The 26822-nt window shown below is 46.1% G+C and overlaps 1 long non-coding RNA gene across 1 annotated transcript; it reads right to left on the bottom strand.

The window, feature by feature from the left end:
- Positions 1-23212: 23212 nt before the first annotated feature.
- Positions 23213-26098, bottom strand: LOC142714181 (uncharacterized). The gene is made up of 3 exons (XR_012870380.1): positions 25967-26098; positions 25850-25883; positions 23213-23344 (listed from the first exon to the last, which is right to left on the bottom strand). It is a non-coding gene; the product is annotated as an uncharacterized LOC142714181 (long non-coding RNA).
- Positions 26099-26822: the final 724 nt, after the last annotated feature.

The raw sequence follows: 26822 nt of genomic DNA on the forward strand, positions 1-26822 counted from the left end.
GCAGAACCTCATAATACACATCTCAGCTGCTGCAGAACCTCACATAACACATCTCAGCTGCTGCAGAACCTCACATAACACATCTCAGCTGCTGCAGAACCTCATAATACACATCTCAGCTGCTGCAGAACCTCACATAACACATCTCAGCTGCTGCAGAACCTCATAATACACATCTCAGCTGCTGCAGAACCTCAGAATACACATCTCAGCTGCTGCAGAGCCTCATAATACACATCTCAGCTGCTGCAGAACCTCATAATACACATAAGGGTGTTACATATCAGTCAGTGGTGAACAGGACTCTCCCACTTAGGCTTTATACACACGTTGCGTAATTTGATACGGAAAATACGCATCAAAACCGCAAGGAACCGCAAGAAATTCGCAGGTAAAAACTGCACCCAACTGCGCGTTTTTTGATGCGGTTTTTACGTTTTGATGCGTAAAACGGTGCGTGTTCATGCTGCTGATTTTGGTGTGTTTTTCGTTAGAACGAGGCAGATACAATTTGCAAGCGGAAACGCAGCATGTACATGAGATTTTCGCACGCAAAACCGCAAGTAATACGCATTGTGTGCATTGTGCCTTAGGCTTCATACACACGTTGAAGAATTCAATACGGAAAATTCAGATCAAAACCGCAGATAAACGCAAGTAAAATTCGAACTTAAAACCATTGTTAGGTGCTGTTTTTACTTTCGACGCGGAAATATGCGGATTATATCATTTCAACAACGGTGATGCAAAATAAATTAACATGCTGTATGTGTATATATATATATATTGTATTATAACAGAAGACATCTTTCCAATCCGCTATATGGAGTCATTATTTGGCTGCAAGTAACATGGCCGCCTGACTGCAATGATGTCACAAACCTAATATCAGGGTTGGGGGGTCACTTATTAAGACAGGGTGTGGTCACTGTAGTGATGTCACAGAGCTAAAATCAGGGTTGAAGGTCACTTATTATGAAAGGGTGTGATCACTGCAATGATGTCACAGAGCTAATATCAGGGTTGGGGGGTCACTTATTATGACAGGGTGTGGTCACTATAGTTATGTCACAGAGCTAATATCAGGGTTGGAGGTCACTTATGAGAGGGTGAGGTCACACTCACATATGATGTCATAATGACACTCACATATGATGTCATAATGAGAAGAAGTTATGTAAGCCCTGAGCACGGTGACATCAGCGCCATTTCCTGAGTTGATGCTTTTGCTGACACTTCATTTTGGTTCCGGAAGAGCGATCTAGTTTGTATTACACATCTAGTATTTACTTCCCGAGCTTCTTATTGATCCTTGATCAAGGCCCAATAACACCGGGGCCACCTGAGAACATAGTTCTCGAATTTTCCATCAATCCAGCCTCAAGTAACTAAGCCATGAGTTCCCGAGAGCTGCGTCAGCTGACTGCTGACAATGATGCATGGCTGAGCCGACCTGAAAATCAAGGTAAGTGACATGTTTGGCGAGAGATAGACAATATTCCCACCCTGTAGGAGCTTTAATGGGAGGGGTTATCCCTGGGGTCTGTTGGGCAATGTTTTAGTTAGACAGTGCATTTTCCAACTTTATTTATTTTCCTTGGGGGCGGTTTTACCTTCAGCCCAGTTCCACCCCTGCCTTGTGACGTCTATACTCAGCAGCTTTACTCAGACAATAGTTGAACTGATCTTTGCAAGGGTCCCCCTCTCCCTAATTCCCATAACAGCAGCAGGGTCCGTCCCTATGACCCAAAAGTAATTGGTAAAATTCTAATAAATTATAACCTCTTTATAGGTCAGGCCATTATTATACAAAGACTCAGGTCTTCCCAAAGAGAACAGGGAAGACCTCCTACCATAGATGATGTCACTGGGAGGAGAGAGAGACGGGTCAGAGTTCCTCTGCTGCGCAGGGGACAAGAAGAGAGCAGGGAAAGAAGCCGCTCTCCACTAAGACCCGTCCCAGCGGAGCCCTCCAGAATAACAGGAGAGAGCAGCAGGGATGACGGCCGTCAAGCAAGTGGATCTGCAACCAGCACCACTGGATTTGAAATCAGATGGCCAAATACCATTCCACTCCACCGCAGACCCATAGAGGTACCAGCTCCGAGCAGACCTCCTGCCGTGATGACACCACCGCCACAGGCAATGCCACAGGTGCAGCCACCACCACCACCACCTGCACAAAACCTGCCTATGCAGGGAAGACGGCAGCCTAGGCCCAGAGGGAGAGCGCTGCAAATTCAGAACCTCCCAACAAGGAATATATCATCTCCAGAGGAGGCAGAGTCATGTGTCATCTGCATGACTGAGTATGAGACCGGGGAGCTGGTCACAGTGCTACCATGTACCCATACCTTCCATCAGGGCTGCATCTCTACCTGGCTCCGCACCAACCCTCAGTGCCCCCTGTGCCGTAGCCACTGCTTCCAATGAAGCACCAAAAACACAACTCAAAGCTTGAAGGAGGAGGAGAAGATCCTGGCGCTGGCGGGGGAAGAGAACATCTTGTATTCATAGGAACACTGTTCCCATCATGTACGGTGACCCTGATAACTGCGACATCTCCAGACTCGGATGTTGTCATATATTCCATCCATTGTCAAATTATTCCGAAATATAAAACTATTTACCATCTTTATATCTGGCGTGTAGAGTTATTGTTTACTAAATATATCATAATACACCACAGCTGCTGCAGAACCTAATAATACAGAATACACACCTCAGCTGCTGCAGGACCTCATAATACAGAATACACACCACAGCTAACGCAGATCATAATACACACCTCAGCTGCTGCAGAACTTCATAATACATACCTCAGCTGCTGCAGAACCTTATAATACAGAATACACACCACAGCTAATGCAGAACTTCATAATACATACCTCAACTGCTGCAGAACCTTATAAAAGTCCTCAGCTGCTGCAGAACATCATAATACAGATTACACACCACAGCTAACGCAGAACATCATAATACACACCTCAGGTGCTGCAGAACTTCATAATACATACCTCAGCTGCTGCAGAACTTCATAATACACACCTAAGCTGATGCAGAACTTCTTAATACATACCTCAGCTGCTGCAGAACCTTATAAAAGTCCTCAGCTGCTGCAGAATATTATAAAACACACCTCAGCTGCTGCAGAACATCACAATACAGACCTCAGCTGCTTCAGAACGTTATAAAACCCACCACAGCTGCTGCAGAGCATCACAATACAGACCTCAGCTGCTGCAGAACATCACAATAGAGACTTCAGCAGCTGCAGAACACGATAATACATAATACACACCACAACTGCTGCAGAACCTCATAATACACACCTCAGCAGCTGCAACATTTTATTAAAAGAATGATAGTGCTACATATCACTCAATGGTTAAAATTAATATCTCTCTGCTCTTTAGAAAGGGGTTCTGGAGCAGCTGGGTGTGTATATAAGAAATAATGTGCCTCTACTATAAAGTATAAAGAACATGAGGAGTCCCCTACGGCCTTGTGCTTTTCTATGGTCACAGGTGATCTTGGGCTTGTGTGCAGCGACCATGGAAACCCATTTTATGAAGCTCTGGACACACAGATCTGGTGCTGATGTCACTACTAGAAGCAGTGTGGATCTCTGTAGTGAGTGATATACCAGAGGACAGGGGATTTTTACACTCCACGATTCAGAACTTGTCCGCCCTGCTTTTTGAGTTTGCATGGTCCACCGCTTTGTATCTGAGCTGTCGTTACTCCTAAAAGCTTCTACTTTGCAATATTAGCGCTTAAAACTGAACTGGGCGATCTAGCAGATAATAATAATAATAACACTTACAGGTGACCGGGGCAGATCTAGCAGATAATAATAATAACATTTACAGGTGACCAGGGCAGATCTAGCAGATAATAATAATAACACTTAGGGTATGTTCACACGATTAACAAAATACGTCTGAAAATACGGTGCTATTTTCAAGGGAAAACAGCTCCTGATTTATAGAAGTTTTTTGAGCAAATCGCGTTTCTCGCGGCGTTTTTACGGACATTTTTGGAGATGTTTTCAATAGAGTCTATGAGAAAATGACTCCAAAAACATCCCAAGAAGTGTCCTGCACTTCTTTTGACGAGCCGTCATTTTACACGGCATATTTTCACAGCTACACGTAAAATGACAGCTTCGTCTGCACAGAACATCGTAAGACCCATTGCAAGCAATGGGCAGATGTTTGGACGTATTGGAGCCGTCTTCTCAGGCGTAATTCAAGGCGTAAAACGCCTCCATTACGTCTGAAAAGAGGTCGTGTGCACATACCCTTACAGATGACCAGGGCAGATCTAGCAGATAATAATAATAATACTTACAGGTGACCGGCGCAAATCTAGCAAATAATAATAATAACACTTACAGGTGACATGGCAGATCCAGCAGATAATTATAATAGCACTCACAGGTGATCAGGGCAGATATACCAGATAATAATAATGATAATAGCACTTACAGGTGATCAGGGCAGATATAGCAGATAATAATAATAATAGCACTTACATATGACCGGGGCAGAACTAGCAGATAATATCACTTACACGTATATGGGAAAGATCTAGCAGATCTGAAATTTCATGAACCGAGTTGTGGTAAAGGTGGCATCCTACGACAGTGCCACGTGTAACGTCACTAATCTCTGACCCATACTACTAGCAATGTCTGTCAATGGCGATGACATGACTTCGTGCTTTATTTTATGCACCTTTTTGCAATTGGTGTGGCTGAAACACATGAACTCAATAATTGGAGGGGTGTCCAAAGTCTTTTGCCCATATTGTATGTCTGCCTTTGGTCGGCATCTTTCATGATCATTTGGGGCAGAAAAAGATATTAACAGAAAATGGTCTAAATAAAAGGTTCATTTTTGTGTATCTACTGACATGTCAGATGTCATTAGTGGGGGCATATTATCTGGGACTGCACCATGGCTTGTTTGACCGCTATTTGAATGGGACTGTAATGCAGATACTCGGTAGAGTCCCAAAGATGGACCCTGTCTAATCCCACTACTGTTGTGGGGGGGTGGGAAATGCAGCAAAAATCGCTACAGATGCTTACTATTCATTACCCAGCATGCAATGCGGCCAAGAAAAAGAACCTCTTTTTAGATGGTCTCTCCAATTTGAATAAAAGAGGGGAGCCTAAGACTATCGTGTGACAATTAGATGCCGTCAAAAACGGCCCGAGTGGCACAACGGTCGTGTGCATAAGGCATTATGGTTTATGTACACAAGCCATTTTTTCTTAGCCACGAAAGAAAAACAGAGAAATGCCCTGCAGCCTATCAGTAGACACGGGTTAATTTACAACAGTCACAGAATACAGACTGCATAACATGGTGACCTGTATTCTGCACAAAAGCATGGACCCAAGGCCGACCTGTATGGGAAAACCAACTTTTTACACTAAGTATTTTATTCATATGCTCATCCTTCCATGCTCCAGATCTTGAGAACCGTAAATTGTCTGCTCTTCCACAAACATAAGTGGTAGCTGAGATTTTTACAATTGTCACCACTAGGGGCCGTTCTGTATACAAATGCATACAACTCCTATAGACTTGATTAGAAGCCACATACAGATTGCCCTCTAGAGGTGGCAACAGGCGGACAACATCTTTGCAAGTTTTTGATTGCCGAGGAAAAGAGGAACAATGCTCTGTAGTAAAGAAATGGAGCATGGTAGAGAAAAATGTGTAACAGGACGTATATTTTATGCAATTTTTCTGAATGATGTCCACTGCGATTTTACCAATAATCAGACTCAAGATTCATCATGAATTCCACAATCATATTAATTTACTAGTGGCTGGTGCAAGCAAGTAATATACAGGTTGTACTCCATTTGTAGTAGTAGTAGAAGTATTAGTAGTAGTAGTAGTAGTAGTAGTAGTAGTAGTAAGACGAGTAGTAGTAGAAGTAAGAGTAGTAGAAGTATCATTAGTGAGAGGAGTAGTAGTAGTATTAGGAGTGAGAGGAGTAGTAGGAGTAGGAGTAGTAGTAATAATAGTAAGAGGAGTATTAGTAGTAGTAGTGATTGTAGTAGTAGTAATAGTAGTAGAAGGAATAGTATTAGTAGGAGTAGTAGCAGTAGTAGTAGAATTGGTAAGAGTCACAGTAGTAGTCAGGGGCGTAACTAGGAAAGACTGGGCCCCATAGCAAACTTTTGACTGGGTCCCCCCCCCCTCCCCTGGGTATCACACAACCTCCCCTTGTAGATAGTGCCTCCCTATAAATTCCGCCACACGGCGCCCCCCTATAGATAGCACCATACAGCCCCCTGTAGATAGCGCCATACACAGCCCCCTGTAGATATCGCCTTACAGCCCCCCCCCTTTGGATAACGCCATACAACCCCCCTGTAGATAACGCCATACAGCCCCAAACCCCGCCCTGTAGATAACGCCATACAGCCCCACGCTGTAGATAACGCCATATAGCCCTGCCCTGTAGATAATGCCATACAGCCCCCCTGTAGATAACGCCATACAGCCCCAAACCCCCCTGTAGAAAATGCCATACAGCCTCGCCCTGTAGATAACATTGTGAAGTCTCGTTCCTAGTTAGTCAGCCAGGTTTTCACCGAGTTGCGCGGGAAGAATTAAACCAGAAGCAGAGCTCAGGTAGAATATCCTCTCTTGATGAGATAGGAGCACAACAACTTTATTTAAAACAATGCAAAACTTATATAGCAAAAATGGCGTCAATTATCAGCATATTATCTCGTGACACCTCCAAGGTGCTAATTGGTTCTTGTTCAAACATGTCCTTTTCTTATTTGTTCAGTAAGTTTGTGGGTTAATACTTCATGTTGCTTTTTTCACATTCCAGGGCGTTGTCTCATGCTCCGGCGCCATCTTGTGCCATCTTATCATACTACGTAGCATTATAGCAGAATATGATCTACTGAGAAGCTTTATGTAAGGATAATAATGATTTTTGCAAGCACACAAATATACATAGTGGTGATCCTTCACAGTCCCCCCTAAAAATTATTATTATTATTATCCCTTGCTGCCCCTGAGCTAGTCTAGCAACCTACTGATCACTCGAACCAGGCGGGTAGGGGTTTTCGATTTCTTCACCAGTTTGAGACGAGCTACTCCTTATGAGTAACCCCCCTTTGTACCTGGACTATCCTGGTTCCTGAATGATCCTAACTTTCCCTACCTTTGGATTAATTGTTCTGATAATACACAACTGTTTTAAGGGGAATAACGGATTCTGCGTCGGTGTAGAGATCTTTTTCCTCTAGGCAGGTTAAAGCAACATCAGGAATCGCCTGGTCAACAGTCTATGTGATAAGTTTTCTTACACAAGGGACCACACAACATGCAATTACCAAAAGAATAATGATTATTATTAAAATAATGACCTCTACTTGTGCAAGGGCACTCTTCCAGTCGGAAAACCATTTGAAATACTGGTCCCAAGGATTATTTATTCCAGAATTCTGCTTAAGTTCAGCTGACAAGTTCTCCAGTTTTTTAATTGCCATAGTAGTTTTACCGTTAGGGCCGGTGTTATCGGGAATGTATGTACAGCAAACTCCTTTTACCATAGCGCATACACCTCCTTTCTCGGCTAGAATCATATCTAACGCTAACCTATTTTGGAAAGCCATGGTTGTAGTGGGCCCTAACTGGTCTGCCAATCCCAGTAATGCGTCACGAGTGTAATTGATATAGCGTTGTTCGTTGTAATAAAGGTAATTTATCCAATCTACCTTCTTGTTCACTGTAATTATTGGGAGTATGGATTCAAACCCTGCTGCCACTTGATCACGTGCTTTGAACTCATCTGGGACCCCCCTTGGTACTCCAATCGCATCTATATATACACATGGGGGTCAAAACTTCCTTTGGGGGATTCAGACCGCTTCTGTCGGTTTAATATATGACTGTTACTTGACTGTTCATGATGAGTCTCGGTCATTATGTGAAATGGCATAATTACTTTAGCTAAGGCACACTGCCCTATCCAGTTGCCAGTTAATTTAGTCCTTATTTTTAAATCGCCACATATCCAGTAAATATCTCCTAAAGATAGTACCTGTCGTTGCAGCTTGTCTGAAGTGAGGGAGCTATAGCTAGCGCAGTATCCATTGGTAAAGTTACCTAAAAACCGACCGTTGGCTTGGGAGCCAGTGAAACAAGTATAATTACCAGGGTATACAGTTATCCCTTGCACTGGGCGTGGAGCCTTACTAGTGATTGGGTATTCCTCCTTCCATTTCTTACATTTAGTATCATTGGTGGTTTTATTCGTATATAAACTTAGAAAACACTCATGCGTATTTTCGGGCAATATCAGGGGTACCATCCCTAAATGGGGTCTGGCTCCGGCGCACACATAGCAGTTGGATTTATTTGCAGTGTTAGCCGTATACTTCACCCATTCCAACCAGAGGTTGGTGTCACTGAACCCAGTTTCAACGGCCATGGTATCTTTGAAAGTTGGGTCTGCTATAGCCATCATGTCCCTGTAATTTTCCTTAAGTGTCTTGATCTGTGGTTGTTAACTGTTTTGTTTTTGGGTCGCCAATCAACATTGTTGTTCATATCTTGCAACTTGAATTTACCCATTATGCCTCTCCCCAATTTGGCTGAGCCCAGCACATAGATGCCCTCGTCCACTTTACTAGTGTTTTCTATTGTGAGAGTGAGGGGCTTATTGCTTCCGACCCTACCGCGTGGTGAACACTCTCCGCTTTTACGAAGGGTCATACGGGTCAATAGGGATTTGCCATTGGAGTCCCTTCTTGACTGGGCACTACTAGGTTTGTATGCCCAATCTGGACCAGTGTTCCACCCGACTGCCCCCCAATATCCACAATCCACACCCCAGTATTTATCCGTGACACATATGTATGGACCAACCCTTCTGTACTCGCTACAACTCCAGGCCTGATCTACTATGCACAACCCCATCACTGAACAATAGTCGAACTGGTACACCGCTACATGGGTGTTAGAAGAGTTATACCAAAAAGTCGTCATACGATTAGGATAATACCCGGTTTGCGTAATAGACACCTGCTGGGCAGACACCTCGAGAACCAAAGTTAACGAAAGGATATATATCAGAAACATTTCACTGTGGTGGGAGGTCGACTGGAGTTGGAACCTTCTTGCAGTGGCTCGCGTGGACCCAAGTACGTCGTCCCTCTAACTTCACAGCCGTGGGTGAGATCAGGAGGACTTAATAAGGACCATCAAATCTGACCTCAAGGGTTCCCCGGACGTGTTTCTTAACCACAACGTAGTCTCCCGGCAACAGTTTATGGGTGCCTGTATTGTTGTCAGGATCTGGAATGGAAGAAAACACTGCAGCATGTGTTACTGTTAATTCTTTACACAGAGTTATAACAAAATTGACAAGGGTATCATTACCCACACTGAGTTGCTGGGGGTAATAACAACCCATTTTTGGAATCCCCCCAAACAATATTTCATAAGGGGTAAGACCGGTGGGCTGCTTTGGGGTGTTACGGACAGAATACAGAGCTATTGGCAAGATTTCTGGCCATGGCAGGGCCACTTCCTTGCTTGCTTTTAGGATCTTGTTTTTTAAAGTACAATTTAGTCTTTCTACTTTACCACTACTCTGAGGGTGGTAGGGAGTGTGAAGGCCTAGATCTTCCCCCACTAACTGCCACAGTTGGCGGGTAACGTCCGCTGTAAATGCCGGACCTTGGTCGCTCTCAATGATGTAAAGGATCTGCCAGGCACTACTTCTGTGGATACTCCCAGGATTAATCAATCTACACCTGAGGCCGGACCTCTTAGACTGACTCCGGCTCCCACCAATCAGGGTGGCAGGCTCAGGAGTGGGAGAGCCTATCGCGGCCTGGTCAGTCGGAGTTAGCTCCGCCCCCTGTCCATTTACTTCTGCCGTTTTCTCTTCCTCATTGCTTGTGATTCTTCCTGGTTTCCTGGCCTTGCTACAGCCTTGCTCCAGCCTGCTACTGCCTTGCTTCAGCCTTGCTACAGCTTCCGCTTATCCTGCTTCGCTCTGACCCCGGCTTGCTTTCTCCTCCTTGCCCTGCGTTTGTATACTTCGTGTCATCCTGATTCTGACTGGCTCGTTGACCACTCGGGTTTCCTCACGGTGTTCCGTGGGCTACTGCCCCCTCCCTTGCTTGTTCCCTGTTTGTATTCCCTTGCACTTAGTCAGCGTAGGGACCGCCGCCCAGTTGTACCCAGTCGCCTAGGGCGGGTCGTTGCAAGTAGGCAGAGACAGGGCGGTGGGTAGATTAGGGCTCACTTATTCCCTTCCCCCTTCTCCCGGCCTTAACAAATGACTTCCGGGATTCCAAATCTGCATACAACATCAGTGAGCAATTTCTTAACAGTGGCTCGGGCCGTTATATTGGTCACAGGGTAGGCTTCTGGCCATCCGGAGAACATGTCAACGACAACTAACACATACTCAAAGCGTCCGCTCTTTGGCAGCTGGATATGGTCTATCTGTATCCTTTGAAATGGATAAAGAGGCTTGGCCAGATGCTTTTTTGGAGTGGCGACCGTCCGGCCTGGGTTACAGGTGCTGCAGATTTGACAAGTCTGGGTGTACTTGAGGACCGGGACTGATATAGCAGGGGCAAAATAGAGTTTGTTGATAGCAGTGATCATTTGGTTCTTCCCCCGATGGGTGGGTCCATGCGCCCACTGAACAATGGAAGGATACAAAGTGGTAGGTAGACAGAAACGTTGGTTCAACCGCCATAAACCGTCGCAAACCTCCTGAGTTGCGCCTCCTTTTGCCCATAGCCCTTTCTCGTTGTGGCTAGCATTCTTCTGGAACTCCTGAAGGAGTTGTACCGTGGGAGGGCCGTCGGGAGGATAGTCAACTTGTGTACTACCGGCTCTGGTGGTGACATAGATACCAGTTGATTGTGTTCCTGCCACCCTTGATTCCCTTTTGAATGGTGGACAACCACTTGCAGCGTCCTTAGCCGCTTGATCGGCCCGGTGGTTGCCTTGAGCTTCCTTTGAGTTGAGTCTTCCATGAGCCTTGGTCTTGATGATGGCCACCTTCGTAGGCAGTTGAAGGGCCTGTATCAGAGCTTGAACTGCATCAGCATGTCGTATCGGAGTTCCTGCAGCCGTCTTGAAACCTCTCAGGGCCCATACTATACCATAATCATGTGCCACTCCGAAAGCATAGCGAGAGTCAGTATAGATGTTGGGCACCCGGTCCTTGGCGTAACGACAGGCCTCAGTAAGAGCTTTCAGCTATGCTTCTTGAGCTGACATGTGTGGTGGCAAAGCCTCAGCACAGATGATGCCGTGATCATCTACGACAGCATATCCGGTGTGGTATCTTCCGGTATCGTCTGCATATCGTGATCCATCCGTATATATATAACGTCAGGTCGGCTTCAGACAATGGTGTTTCGGCCACTGTGGAGAGGCGGGCTGTTTCTTGTTGCATCACTTCTTGGCAATCATGGAGGGTGTCTTCGGGGGAATCAGGAGTATGTTCATAGTGATCTTCCCCCCTGAAATAGGGAAGCAAGGTGGCAGGATTCAAATTTGAGCATTTTTTTATGATTATATTATCTGGCAGTAATAAACTGCATTGCAACCGGATTTGTCGTTGCATGGAGAGGTGATGTTGTTGACTTTGATCGAGGATGGCCTTGATGTCATGGTGGGCTAAAATGGTGAGGGAATGACCAAGAACTATATCCGAAGTCTTGTCAATCAGTTCTTTGGCTGCAAGGACGGTTTTCAAGCAGGTGGGTGCAGTTTGGGCGACAGGGTCCAGACGGCACGAGTAGTACCCTATAGGGCGAGGGTGAGAGCCGTGTATTTGAGTCAGGACACCTGAGGCGTGCCCTGAATCTTGAGAGACATACAACTGAAAGTCTTGGTTATAGTTGGGAATGCCAAGAGCGGGAGCCGAGGTAATCAATTCCTTGAGTTGATTAACCCCTTAAGGACGCAGCCTAGTTTGGGCCTTAAAGGCATGGTGTCGCCCCAAAAACATGTTTTTTTTTTTAAATTTAAACATTTAGTGTGTGGGTGATTAAACATTGTTCAAATTTTTTTTATTTTTTTCGCGAGTCAGGAAATATTATAAATTTTTTCAAATTTATAATACTACCCATTTTTGGTCACTAGATGGAGCTGTTTGGAGCTAGTTCCCAAAATTGCAGCATTGCAACATTGGGTTAAAAGCTATCGCTCTAGTGAGCTCTCAGCAATCCCCCCTCCTTTATCCTGGCTAGTGCCGGGATAAACGAGGGGTTTGAAAGGTTTAACCTCCTACACTGTGTGTCGCCATTTTTTGAGGTAACCCACAGTGTAGTAGGTTTACATGCAGTAGTAAACACACACAAACACTAACATACATTGAAATCGCTTACCTGCTCCTGCCGCCGCGGCCCGTCCGCTCCCTTTGCTGCCGCTGTTCCATGTGCACTTGTCCGGAAGCCGCGACCGGAAGTAGTAATATTACTGTCCAGCCGCGACTTCCGGTCCACGGGAAAATGGCGCCGGACGGCGCCAATTTCGAATAGGACTGTGTGGGAGCGGCGCATGCGCAGTTCCCACACAGACGCCGTACACGGCAGTCAATGGGACGGGAGCCGTTCGCAGTCCCTATGGGACTGTGGCTGCCGTATTCCATGTCTGTGTGTGTCGTTAATCGACACACACAGAAATGGAACAAAAAATGGCAGCCCCCATAGGGAAGAAAAAGTGTGAAAATAAGAAACAGTAAAACACAAACACACAAATGAAAATAAACGTTTATATGAAGGCACTAACATCTTTAACATATAAAAAAAATATTTGTGATGACACTGTTCCTTTAAGGCTCAGAGCCCATTTTTCAAATCTGACATATTTCACTTTATGTGGTAATAACGTCGGAATGCTTAAACCTATCCAAGCGATTCCGAGACTGTTTTCTCGTGACACTTTGGGCTTCATGTTCGTGGTAAAATTTGGTCGATATATTCAGTCTTTATTTGAGAAAAATTGCAAAATTTAGAGAAAATTTAGAAAAAATAGCATTTTTCAGAATTTAAATGCATCTGCTTGAAAAACAGACGGTTATACCACCCACAATAGTCACTAGTTCACATTTTCCATATGTCTACTTTAGATTGGCATCGTTTTTTGAACATTATTTTATTTTTCTTGGACGTTACAAGGTTTAGAACATAAACAGCAATTTCTCATATTTTTAAGAAAATTTCAAAAGCCTTTTTTTTAAGGTACCTGTTCAGTTCTGAAGTGGCTTTGAGGGGCCTATGTATTAGAAACCCCCATAAAGCACCCCATTTTAAAAACTAGACCCCTCAAAGTATTCAAAACAGCATTTAGAAAGTTTTTTAACCCTTCAGGCATTTCACAGGAATTAAAGCAATGTGGAGGTGAAATTTGCAAATTTCGTTTTTATTTCTGAATTTCAATTTTATTCTATTTTTTTTCTGTAACAAAGAAGGTTTTACCAGAGAAACACAACTAAATATGTATTGTCCAGATTCTTCAGTTTTTAGAAATGTCCCACATGTGGCTCTAGTGCGCTCGTGGACTAAAACACAAGCCCCAGAAGCAAAGAAGCACCTAGTGCATTTTGGTGGTGCTTTTTTATTAGCATATATTTTAGGCAGCATGCCAGGTTTGGAGAGGTGTTGAGGTGCCAAAACAGTAGGAATCCCCCAAAACTGACCCCATTTTGGAAACTGCACCCCTCAAGGAATTAATTTATGGTTATTGTTACCATTTTGACCCCGTAGTTTTTTCACAGCGCGTATTTGAATTGGGCTGTGAAATTAAAAGAATGACAATTTTTCCAATAAGATGTCATTTTTGATCAGAATTTCTTATTTTCACAGGGAACAAAATGCCCCATTTTGTTGCCCAATTTGTCCTGAGTGCGGCAATACCCCATTTGTGGTGATAAACTGCTGTTTGGGCCCATGGGAGGCCTCAGAAGGAAAGGAGCGCTATGTGTTTGTTGGAGTCCAGATTTTGCTGGACTGGTTTTCGGGTGCCATGTCGCATTTGCAGAGCCTCAGAGGTATCAAAGCAATCGAAACCCACCAAAAGTGACCCCATTTTGGAAACAAAACCCCTCAAGGAATTTATTTATGGGTGTTGTGACCATTTAGACCCCACAGTTTTTTCACAGAACTTATTTGAATTGGGCTGTGAATTTAAAAAAAAACACTTTTTCCCAATAAGATGTAGTTTTGGCTCAAAATTTCTTATTTTCACAAGGAATAAAATACCGCATTTTGTTGCCCAATTTGTCCTGAGTGTGGCAATACCCTATTTGTGGTGATAAACTGCCGTTTGGGCCCATGGGAGGGCTCAGAAGGAAAGGACCACCATGTGGCCTACTGGGAATTTTCTGGTGCTAAGTCGTGTGTGCAGAAGCCACTGAGGTACCAGTACAGTTGAAACCCCCGAGAAGTGACCCCGTTTTAAAAACGACACCCCTTAAGGAATTCATCTAGAGGTGTAGTGAGCATTTTGACCCCACAGGTATTGTGTAAAAGATAATGTGCAGCAGTTGGTGCAGAGTGAAATTTGCAATTTTCTATACATATATGCCAATTCAGTGTCCGATATATTGTGCCCAGCATGCGCCACCGGAGATATACACCTCATAAACTGTAATGTTGGCTCTCCCGGGTACGGCAATACCCTACATGTGGCTGTTATCAGCTGCCTGGGCACGCAGCAGGGCTCAGAGAGGAAAGATGAGGAGGGGTAAGCTGTGTGAAGTGGATCAGAGCGAGTAAAACTGGGGTAAATTAAAAATAAAGGGATGGATGATAAATTTGAAAACAAACACTCTTTCATACACAGCTCTGGTTTTTCGGGACACGCGTCACATTGATATATTGTGTCCTTCCTTATCCCCCTCTTATAGCAGACTCTGCACCTCTTTTGACTTTTTCCCTTCTTGCCAGTTTGGGGAACTTCTCCTAAAAAGTGTTGCCCTGGTACGATGCCTGTGGCCCCGCTTCCAGAAGTACTGTAAGGCTTCAGGACTTGATCTGACAAGTCCACCCCTCCCATGTACCTATTGTAGTCCAGGATGCAGTCTAGTTTGGGGGTCCCTGTACTGGTACCTCGTACAGGTACATGGGTACTGGTGTGGCATCTCCCTGGTCTTGTACTTGACACACAATATGTTGCTGCTAGATTGTGCCCTGCTCTCACCCCTTCTGAGTGTTTGCCCAAGCAGAGTCGTAGGGAGGCCTCTCAGGTTTCTTCTAGCAGTGCCGCATGCCGCAGGACTTCTGGGAGCGAGGCAGTTGAAGAGTGGGACGCTGGTATAAAAATTATCCAGGTAGAGGTGGTAACCCTGGTCCAGCAGTGGGTGCACCAAATCCCACACAATTTTTGTATTAACTCCCAGTAAGGGGGGGCATTCTGGGGGCTGAGAACTGGTGGCCTTCCCTTCATATATCCTAAACCTGTAGGTATACCCTGATGCACTCTCGCAGAGCTTATACATCTTCACGCCATACCTTGCCCTCTTACCCGGCAGGTACTCGCGGAATTGAAGCCTCCCTTTCAAATGTACCAGGGATTCATCTATAGAAATACACTTCTCGGGGGTGAATGCTTGGGAAAACCGGGCACTGAAATGGTCTAATAGGGGTCTCCGTTTATACAAACGGTCAAAACTGGGGTCATCTCGGGGTGGGCACGGCTCATTAGGAGTATAATGTAAGAAGCGAAGTATTGCCTCATTTTTATTTTATTTTTTAGTTTCCAGCTCAGTTCTGAAGTTGCTTTGAGGGGCCCATATATTAGACACCCTTATCAAACACCCCATTTCAGAAACTAGACCCCTCAAAGTATTCGCAACAGCATTTAAAAAGTTTATTAACCCTTTAGGCGTTTCACAGGAATTTAGAGCAAAGTAGAGTTGACATTTAATTAATTTAATTTATTAGGCACCATGTCCGGTTTGAAGAGGTCTTGTGGTGCTAAAACAGTGGAAACCCCCCAAAAGTGACCCCTTTTTGGAAACTAGAGACCTTGAGGAATCCATTGTAGTTTTCTTGGGGTGCATGCGACTTTTTGATCAGTTTTTATTCTAATTTTAGGTGGCGTGGTGACTAAAAAAACAGCAATTTTACGATTGTTTTTTATTATATTTTTTTTACAGCGTTCACCGTGCGCTATAAATGACATATTCACTTTATTCTGCGGGGCGATACGATTACGGCGATACTGGATGTTTATAGTTTTATTTTATGTCTTCTGGCGTTTGCACAATAAAATACGTTTTGTAAAATATAATTTATTTTTTGTGTTACCTTATTCTAAGAGCCAGAACGGTTTTATTTTTCCATCAGGAAAGTCGTGCGAGGACTTATTTTTTGCGTAACGAACTGTAGTTTCGATCAGTACCATTTTTAGGTACATGCGACTTTTTGATCTCTTTTTATTCCATTTTTTGGGAGGTGAAGTGACCAAACAATTGTGATTGTGGTACGGTTTATTATTATTTTCTCTTACGGCGTTCACCGCGCGGGATAAATAACGACATCGTTTTGTAGTTCAGGACGTTACGGACGCGGCGATACCAATTATGTATAGTTTATTTATATATTTTTATTAATAATAAAGAACTGATAAGGGAAAAAGGGGGACTTTTACTTTTATTACTTTTAAATCTTTTAATTTTCTTATTTTGACACAACTTTTTTTTACTTTTTTACACTTTTTTTACTTTGTCCCACTAGGGGACTTGAGGGCAGGAGGCTCTGATCGCTATTCTAATACACTGCACTACATGCGTAGTGCAGTGTATTAGAGCTGTCAGCTGTTCGCTGACAGCAAGCATAGTGGGTCCTGATTTTGTCGGGACCCACTAGGCTTCCGTCGATGGCGTAGCCAGAGTCCATTGTTAGGATTCTGGTTGCCATAGTAGCCATCACGGCCCGCTATCGTGTAGCAGGCCGGCGATGGCAGCTTAACCCCTAAGAAGCCGCGATCGCTATTGAACGCGGATTCTAAGGGGTTAATTGGCGGGGACCACCGCGATCGGTCCCTGCACACTAAGCTGTGATAGCCTGCTGTCGGAAACAGCAGGTATCACAGCTCAAACACGCGCCGGGATTAAATGGCGCCGTGTTTACTCAGGTCAGTAATAGTACTGACCTGAGCGCGAACGTTCTACTTAGCAGGACGTACTATTACTGACCTGAGCGCGAAGGGGTTAAAAGCTGTAATGGCCGGTGATGAAAGTTGGGCGGTTTTCATGCCGGTCTTGACTTCGTCATACAGAGGTTGCATAAGGGAAGAGGCGTTGGGGAGCCATTCTCGGCAATACGTGATCATACCAAGGAAAGCTTGGAGCTGCTTGAGTCCTCGGGGAGGGGGGATGTTGAGTATAGCTGCCTTTCTTGCATCAGTGAGATGCTTGGTGCCATGAGAAATGCAGTGTCCAAGGAAGATAACTTTGGTGGCAGCCCACTGGACCTTCTTTAGGGACACCTTGCAGTTAATGGAAGCCAGGAATTGAAGGAGGCTGAGAGACTGGTCCTGGCAGTTCTGAAGATCATTTGAACAAAGAAGGAGGTCATCTACATACTGTAACAGAGAGGCCTCGGGGTGTGTAGTAATCCATGGTTGTAAACATAGCGTGAGGGCCTGCATAAAATGATTGGGTGAATTCTGGGCTCCTTGTGGCATAACTGTCCATGTGTACTGACGGCCTTGGTATGTAAAAGCAAAGAGGTACTGGCAATCAGGATGTAGGAGTACACTGAAAAAAGCATTAGCCAGATCGATGACTGTAAAGTATTTGGCAGAAGGAGGTATATTACTGAGTAGAGTATGGGGGTTGGGGACAACCTGGCTCTCGAGAACAGTTGCCGAATTGACAGCTCGTAGGTCCTGAACCATGCGGTACGTATCGGGTTGTCCTTTCACTCTCTTCTTCTTCACTGGAAAAAGTGGCGTGTTAGCGGGTGAGATACATGGTATAAGAGCACCTGACTGTAGAAGCTGTTTGATTTGTAGGCCCAGGGACCGTTCTTGTATGGCCTTTAGAGGATACTGAGGCACACGAGGGGCCGTCATCCCTTCCTTCAAGAAAACTTGCACAGGGGGCACTGGTAATCTGCCGATGTCTTCGGATCCTTGAGACCAGAGAGCTTGTGGTATTTGGTCATAATATGAAGGCGGAATGGGGGAATCCTGAGAGTCATAGGCCATGCAGAGTGGGAGGGCTGCTAGGAGACAGACCTGTTCTTCAGAAAAGGGTGAAGTGAAAGAAAGGTGCATCCCAGTATCCGTATATGTGATAACTGCTTGCAGACGTTGTAGGAGGTCAGCTCCTAACAGATTAAGAGGACAGTTTTCGGAAACTAGTAGTCTGGAGAAGAGTGTTTGTTGTGCTCCTATAGGAATGGGGATGGTGAGAGGAGATTTAGTAGGGATCCCATCTACCCCGACACATGACACGTAATCATTGGAGATAATATCCTGAGATTTTTGGTTAGAATAACTGACCTGGCTGCACCTGTGTCCACTAAAAAGGGAAGTTTGTGTCCTCCTACCAGCAGTTTTACGGCAGATATAGGCCCGGTCTTGGGGGTGGGAGCAGTGAGGGAGGGCAACGTGAACACAGGCTTGCCATCTTCCTATTGTCTACCACCCCGTCCTTATGGTTGCTGGTAAGAGTCGTAGGCAGGATTGCGGTATTGCCGTGATGGGCCCTGATTCTGCTGGCGGGGGTAGTTATCCATCCTAGTGTGGCAGTCGCGTTGAAAATGACCAGGCCTGTTGCAGCGGTAACAGATAATATCCCTGGCAGGTCTCCTACTGGCATTACCCTGGAACTGTGGTTCTTGAGGGACATATATCTGTTGTGGGTACTGGGGTGGGTAGGGTTGCTGGGAAGGCGGCGGATAAGCTGACTGATTCATATAATATGGTTGCAATTGTTGGTGTTGTTGTGGAGTTTGGATGGGGGTGGCACCAGGGGCGGTTGTGACCGCATCTTCTGTTGAGGCCTCCTGGAGCACAGCTACCTTGACAGATTTAACAGGCTTTTCCGGGGCCTTCTGTTTGCCAAATGCTTTAGCTATTTGTAGGACTTGTCTGGGAGGCATATCAACATATTCTGGTCTATTTTCGGCTATCTTGATTTTGAGGTTTGCTTTAAGGCCATTGACAAAGGAGGTTACAAACAACTGTTTTTGGATCTTCACGTCAAAATCATAACCTTGATCTTCAAAAAGTGACATGAGGCGAGTGTAGAACTGCTCAACCGACTCGTGTGATTCCTGAACACAATTGGATATCGAGTCCGTACTATCGGATATCCTGTCGCAAGCTCAAACTTGTAATTGTCGCAAAATAATTCTCCAGACTCGTATGTTTCTGTATCTTTGGGTGTGACAGCTGCTAGGTCGGCCTGTATTATTGGCCAGAAACCATACCCTGCCTTGATGCTGGCCGCTTGTACAAGTTCTTTCCAAGGGGAAGAGTATGTGCGTTGAACTTCAGTTAGTCTCCTAAAGAAATCCATAGGTTTCCTGCTGGGATCCGGGAGGTTGGCCACAATTTGATTGAGTTGCAGCGGGCTGAAGGGGGAATACACATATGTTTTGGCCTTCGGTTTGTGGGCACTGGGGTAACATTCACTCTCGTGAACAGCAATGGGTGGAGGAGGATAGTTGGGTACATCAGAGGCCGTGGCCATAATAAGCGGAGGAGGGAAATCCCGGACGGGTATTTCCGGTAGTATTACCCGGGGTTGTACAATGGAGGAGGCCGGGATTTGGTTGTGAACATGTTTTACTGCTTCAGCCAGGGCTTGGGCGACAGCTAGTCCATTATGTACTACCTCTGATTTCTGTTAATCCGGTGGCCGATGGGGAATTCTTTATGGCCTGTATTAGTGTCTTGGCCCCGGTTAAGGGCGGGAACCCGTAAATCCCGGAACTGATAAGGGGCATGGATAAGGAAGTGACATATGTAGCTGCTACGGCTAAAACATGTTGGACTGTCCGTTCAAGTAGCTTGTTTGATTCGTCTGGGAATTCTATCTCATATTTGGGACCTGCTGCATGTATAATCAACCTACAAGGGAGGGCCCCAGGGCTGGTCACCGCTATTCCGGTTTCAGGGAGAGGGCCTTGTTCGTATATGGGGAGGTCACTTTGTTCCTGGATGGTGTTTCCTCTTGTCTCTACTATCGCGCGGGCCACTCCTCCTTTATGCTGAAGTCTAGTGTTAGCAGGGTTTACAATAGCTTCGGTATGTTGCGTGGCGATGTCCCCCAATCCGGCCATTAATGTAGTTCCTTCCCAAATGGTCTCCACGGCCATTGGACGCCATTGTTGTACAATTCCGGGAGGTGGTGTCCTGTCACTCTGTGCCGGTGAGTGACCAGAAGAATTGAAGTGAATCTGGGTGGGGAGGACCGGCCGTCTCTCGGGTCTGAAGGGCTTCGTAACTGGGGTTGTATCGGGGACTGCATGGACTGTACGTATATTGGAAATGGGTGGAGGCGGGCTAGGTGGCATTGGTGCATATGGAGACAAAATGGGCGGGTCGGGTGTCTCCGTTGACCTTTGACGTTGATGACTTTGGAATGCGGTACTATTGAGTAGTGCGGATTGTAGGGTGGTGGGCACCGTCTCTATTGCTGGAAACAGGGGTGTTACGGGCTTTAGAGGTACGAAATAAGTACCTTCCGGTGTCAGGAGAGGGAATATGGGTGTATAGGGCCCGGAAGGAGTAGCAAAATGGCCGCTGGGGGCGGAAGAGGATGGCTTCTGGATGGGAGTTTCCTGTGGGGTAGCAGGATGGCCGCTGGGGGCGGAAGGGGATGGCTTCTGGATGGGAGTTTCCTGTGGGGTAGCAAGATGGCCACTGGGGGGAGTGTCCTGGTGCATTCCACCGGCATGGGGGGGGGCTTCCAGTGTTTTGGGCTGCAGTGGAGGGGCCTGTGTTGCATCATCTGGTGGAACACAAGGAGGGACTGGGTATGGGTGGGCCAATCCACATACTGCACAATTTTCTGCCACTAGGGGGTTCTGTTGTCCACATTGTGGACATAACCAACATTGGCAGCCATTATAAGGCAGTGGCTGTTTATTCTTTCCATACAGATAATGAGTCACTTGTCCTTTCTTGTCTCTACATTCTATTTCAACATAACATTCTTTACTAATGGCTGCGGCTGTTCGCGCCCATGCGTGGGCTGCGTCCGTTAGACCTTCATCTTCTAACTTGCCTTTACATTCTTTCACAATTTCCGGCCATTTTTCAGGCTGCAATCTACCTTCAGCGGGCAATCCACATATTCCCATCAGTTTCTTCATCTTACCAACATATTTTTTTCCTTCTTTTTTCTCAACTAACTCGCGCTGAACTTAAAGTTGGGAGGCGTCCCTCCTTTTGTTTTAAACACACTTTTTAGGACTTCCATCGTCCCTTCACGTCCCTACCACTATAGGTTTTTTACCTCCTACCACTAATGCTACCACTAAATTGATTCAGGTTATACCTCCTACCACTAAATTGATTAAGGTTATACCTCCTACCACTAAATTGATTCAGGTTATACCTCCTACCACTAATGCTACCACTAATATGGGTTTTCAACCCCCTACCACTAATGCTACCACTAATATGGGTTTTCAACCCCCTACCACTAAAAGCTATCTCTCGTGTGTTATTTTCGCAAATATTACCAGTCTCTTCTTTATCTTGAATTTATATTTTACCTACAGGCTAACTTAAAGGGAAACAACAGTTCTTTACACTAGGTTCTTGGGACTGTATGCCAACTAACACAGTCTCTGTTGTTCAGACTCTCCCCCCCAGACTGACTAACACAATCCGTCACAATCTGAAGAAACACTCACGGCCAGCAAATAAGATGCCGATATTATCAGCAACTTACCGTGTCCTAGAGGTGATCAAGCTCGGTGAGTGTCCCCGGATCGATCAGGACGATGTAAACGTCAGGTCATGGGAAGGACCGGTCAGTGGCTAATACAGCCCCACGGGTCAGCCTGGTTTTCACCGAGTTGCGCGGGAAGAATTAAACCAGAAGCAGAGCTCAGGTAGAATATCCTCTCTCGATGAGATAGGAGCACAACAACTTTATTTAAAACAATGCAAAACTTATATAGCAAAAATGGCGTCAATTATCAGTATATGATCTTGTGACACCTCAAAGGTGCTAATTGGTTCTTGTTTAAACATGTCCTTTTCTTATTAGTTCAGTAAGTTTGTGGGTTAATACTTCATGTTGCTTTTTTCACATTCCAGGGCGTTGTCTCATGCTCCGGCGCCATCTTGTGCCATCTTATCATACTACGTAGCATTATAGCAGAATATGATCTACTGAGAAGCTTTATGTAAGGATAATAATGATTTTTGCAAGCACACAAATATACAGTGGTAATCTTTCACAACATCATACAGCCCCCCTGTAGATAACGCCATACAGCCCCCCTGTACATAACGCCATACAGCCCCCCCACAAAAAAAAAAGACAAAAAACGGCCCATAGTTTGTCCTACAAAAGAGATGAATCCCCTATCCACAGGATAGGGGATACAGGTGTGATCGCTGGCAGCAATAAGGAGAATGTTCTCCATGAGAAACCTCGGACTTCCGGGGTCTGCGCAGTTCAATAAAAATGAAAGGAGCGCTTGTCACGCATGCGCACAGGGCCCCTCATGCTGCGGGCCCCATAGCAGTAGTTACGCCACTGGTAGTAGTAGTAAAAGGAGTAGTTGAAGTAGTAGGAGTAGTAGTATGAGGAGTTGTAGTAGTAGTAGTAGTAGTAAGTAGTAGTCAGGGCCGGCCTTAGGATAGATGGCGCCCTGTGCGAAATTATCTTTCTGCCCCCCACCCCTATAAAAAAATTATAATGCCCCTTTAGTACCCCCATACAGTATAATAATAATATTTAATAATATAATATATTACAACCCCTTCAAGGACACACTATTTTGTCCTCTAATTGTGCCGATAGTATTATGCCCCATGTAGTACCCCTACACAGTATAATGTCCGCTTAGTGGCCCCCACACAGTATAGTGCCCCCCTGTAGATTTTACCATACAGCCTCCCTGTAGACAGTGCCATAATCCCCCACCTCATCCTTGTAGATCGTGCCATACAGCCCCCCCCCACCTCCCCCTTGTAGACAGTGCCCCCAAACAAAAATTGTACTCAACTAGGCCCCGTTGCCACGACGAATTGAGCTGCTCCACGAAGGGATCCTTGCGTAGGCCGGCGTAATCCTGTAGCCGAGTACAGAGTTTCCTGACCTTTTCGGACTCGAGGCAGCACTGGAAAAATAATATTTACTCAGGGCACCCGTACCAAAAATTGTTTCCAGAGAGACAGAAAACTGCTAAAGACAAGCACTACACTCGTAGAGTGTGTTCACAGAGCGTTTGTTGTAAGGCAAAAAAAAATCTGCTTCAATATTCCTTCAGGAATTGACAGCTGTTTGACCATGTTTTTTGCGTTATTTCTTAAGCCGTTAAAGCTAATGCAAAAGACGCAGGAAAAAAAGCACCAAACGGGCGCCGCAGGTATTTTCTGCCTTCTATTCATTTCAATTGGAGGTCAGAGGTGGAAACCACTTGAAGACCATCAGCCCCCCACTCACAGTAATATGACCATCAGCCCGCCACTCACAGTAATATGACCATCAGCCCGCCACTCACAGTAATATGACCATCAGCCCCCCACTCACAGTAATATGACCATCAGCCCCCCACACACAGTAATATGACCATCAGCCCCCCACTCACAGTAATATGACCATCAGCCCGCCACTCACAGTAATATGACCATCAGCCCGCCAATCACAGTAATATGACCATCAGCCCCCCACTCACAGTAATATGACCATCAGCCCCCTCACTCACAGTAATATAACCGTCAGCCCCCCACTCACAGTAAAATGACCATCAGCCCGCCAATCACAGTAATATGACAATCAGCCCTCTCACTCACAGTAATATGACCATCAGCCCCCCACTCACAGTAAAATGACCATCAGCCCGCCACTCACAGTAATATGACCATCAGCCCGCCACTCACAGTAATATGACCATCAGCCCCCCACTCACAGTAATATGACCATCAGCCCCCCACTCACAGTAATATGACCATCAGCCTCCTCACACACAGTAAAATAACCGTCAGCCCCCCACTCACAGCAAAATGACCATCAGCTCGCCAATCACAGTAAAATGACCATCAGCCCCCCATTTACAGTAAAATGACCATGAGCCCACTATTTACAAATTCCCCCAGTAGATAGTGCCACACAGCCTCCTTGTAGAAAGCGACACAAAGCCCCCTTGTAGATAGCGCCACACAGCCCACTTGTAGATAGCGCCACACAGCCCACTTGTAGAGAGCTCCACACAGCCCCCATTGTAGAGAGCGCCACACAGCCCCCATTGTAGAGAGCGCCACACAGCCCCCATTGTAGAGAGCGCCACACAGCCCCCTTGTAGAGAGCGCCACACAGCCCCCTTGTAGAGAGCGCCACACAGCCCCCTTGTAGAGAGCGCCACACAGCCCCCTTGTAGAGAGCGCCACACAGCCCCCTTGTAGAGAGCGCCACACAGCCCCCTTGTAGAGAGCACCACACAGCCCCCTGTAAAGAGCGCCACACAGCCCCCTGGTAGGGAGCGCCACACAGCCCCCTGGTAGGGAGCGCCACACAGCCCCCTGGTAGGGAGCGCCACACAGCCCCCTGGTAGGGAGCGCCACACAGCCCCCTGGTAGGGAGCGCCACACAGCCCCCTGGTAGGGAGCGCCACACAGCCCCCTGGTAGGGAGTGCCACACAGCCGCCTGGTAGGGAGTGCCACACAGCCGCCTGGTAGGGAGTGCCACACAGCCGCCTGGTAGGTTGTGCCACACAGCCCCCTTGTAGGAAGTTCCACACAGCCCCCTTGTCGGTAGTGCCACACTGCCCACAGCCCCCTTATTGGTAGTGCCACACAGCCCACAGCCCCCTTGTAGGTAGTGCCACACAGCCCCCTTGAAGATAGTGACAAACAGCCCTCTTGTAGATAGCGTCACACAGCCCCCTTGTAGATAGCGCCACACAGCCCCCTTGTAGATAGCGCCACACAGCCCCCTGGTAGTGCCACACAACCCCCTTGTAGGTAGTGCCACACAGCCCCCTTGTTGATAGTGCCACACAGCCCACAGCACCCTTGTTGGTAGTCCCACACAGCCCCCAGCCCCCATGTAGGTAGTGCCACAAAGCCCCCTTGTAGGTAGTGCCACACGGCCCCCAGCCCCCTTGTAGGTAGTGCCACAAAGCCCCCTTGTAGGTAGTGACACACAGCCCACAGCCCCCTTGTAGATAGCAACCCCCCCCCCTTCCTGTAGATAGCGGCACTATAGCTTCCTAAAAGAGCGGAATCCCCGTGTGGCAGGGGATTCCGTTCCTGGAGCGTTTCGCTTGATTTCTCTGTCCATATACGGACAGTCACATCAGGGAAACTCCTGAAGTGGAATCCCCGTCCACAGCGTTGCCGACGATGTGACCGTGGATTCCACTCAAGGAGAAGCTCCGGTCGTCTGTGTCCATTTACAAACAAATACAATTTTTTTTTTTTTTTGCAAAAGTGGTAAAACATAAAATACTATATAAATCTGGTATAGCTGTAGCTGTAACGACCCGTAAAATGCAGTTAAGTTATTTATAACACAAGGTAAACGGCGTAAAATTTAAAATCCCAAAAAGAATGAATAGATCTGGGGGTTTTTTCATTGGCCACTAAAAAAGTTAATATAAGTAAACCAATAAATTATACGTACCCCAAATTGATTCCATTAAGAAATACAACTTGTCCTGCAAAAAACAAGACGGCTATGACTATGGAAAAATACAAAAGTTCTATACCATGACTATCCCCAGCAGTGGCCATTACTCACCTACGTGCCTGGACAGCCCCAGCTCCTCATTGAGTCACTGGCAGATGATGGCAGGCATGGGTCTCGCCTGCCCGGGATCATCACACGCCGCTCGTTACCCTGCAGTTGTCACCGGAGCTTCCAGGTCGCATCCCGTCTCTATGACGACCGGTACCACAGCGACCGTTAACAAGGCCACAGTGTACTGGCTAGCTGGCTGTATTACTCTAGTGCGCCACCTGCTGTCAGGTGATGTCCAGTACTCCAGGAGATCAGATAACTTCAGCACTCCTGCTGTTATGAAACTACAACACCCAGCATGCCCTGACAACTACAGACTTCATTTTCCAGGCAAAGGCTGTCAGGGCATGCTGGGAATTGTAGTTTCACATGAGCTGGCGTGCTGAAGGTTACTGACCCCTTGTTTATAAATCATATAGTAACCTCCTGTCACATTATAATATAACTACAGTCACTAACGTCACCTGTCAGGGTGAATTTTGATGGGGCACGTGACATATTTGAATATAAGGCGATGTTCACACACTGGCGTAATGGTTTCTGTTTATAATGGCGCTGTAATGTTTCCATCGTACGACAGATCAAAATTGTGGCCTATAAACCCCACTGAATTACAATGGGATCAATCTGGCTTCTGTTGAGGTTTACGCCATTGTGACGGCACAGAAAGAACGCTGCATGCTGCGCTATTTTTGCCCTCAAAAGGGGCTGAAACCTTGACAGATTCCCCGAAAAGAACGCCGAACGAGGAAAGTGAATGTCACACTTTTCTATAATAAATAATTGTAATGAATACTGATTGTTATCTGGGCTTCATATGTTGCGGTACTGCGCGCACGGTCAAAAATCAAGCACG

The sequence above is a fragment of the Rhinoderma darwinii genome, unplaced genomic scaffold (assembly GCF_050947455.1).
Source record: "Rhinoderma darwinii isolate aRhiDar2 unplaced genomic scaffold, aRhiDar2.hap1 Scaffold_441, whole genome shotgun sequence".
In the NCBI taxonomy this organism is placed as follows: Eukaryota; Metazoa; Chordata; class Amphibia; order Anura; family Rhinodermatidae; genus Rhinoderma; species Rhinoderma darwinii.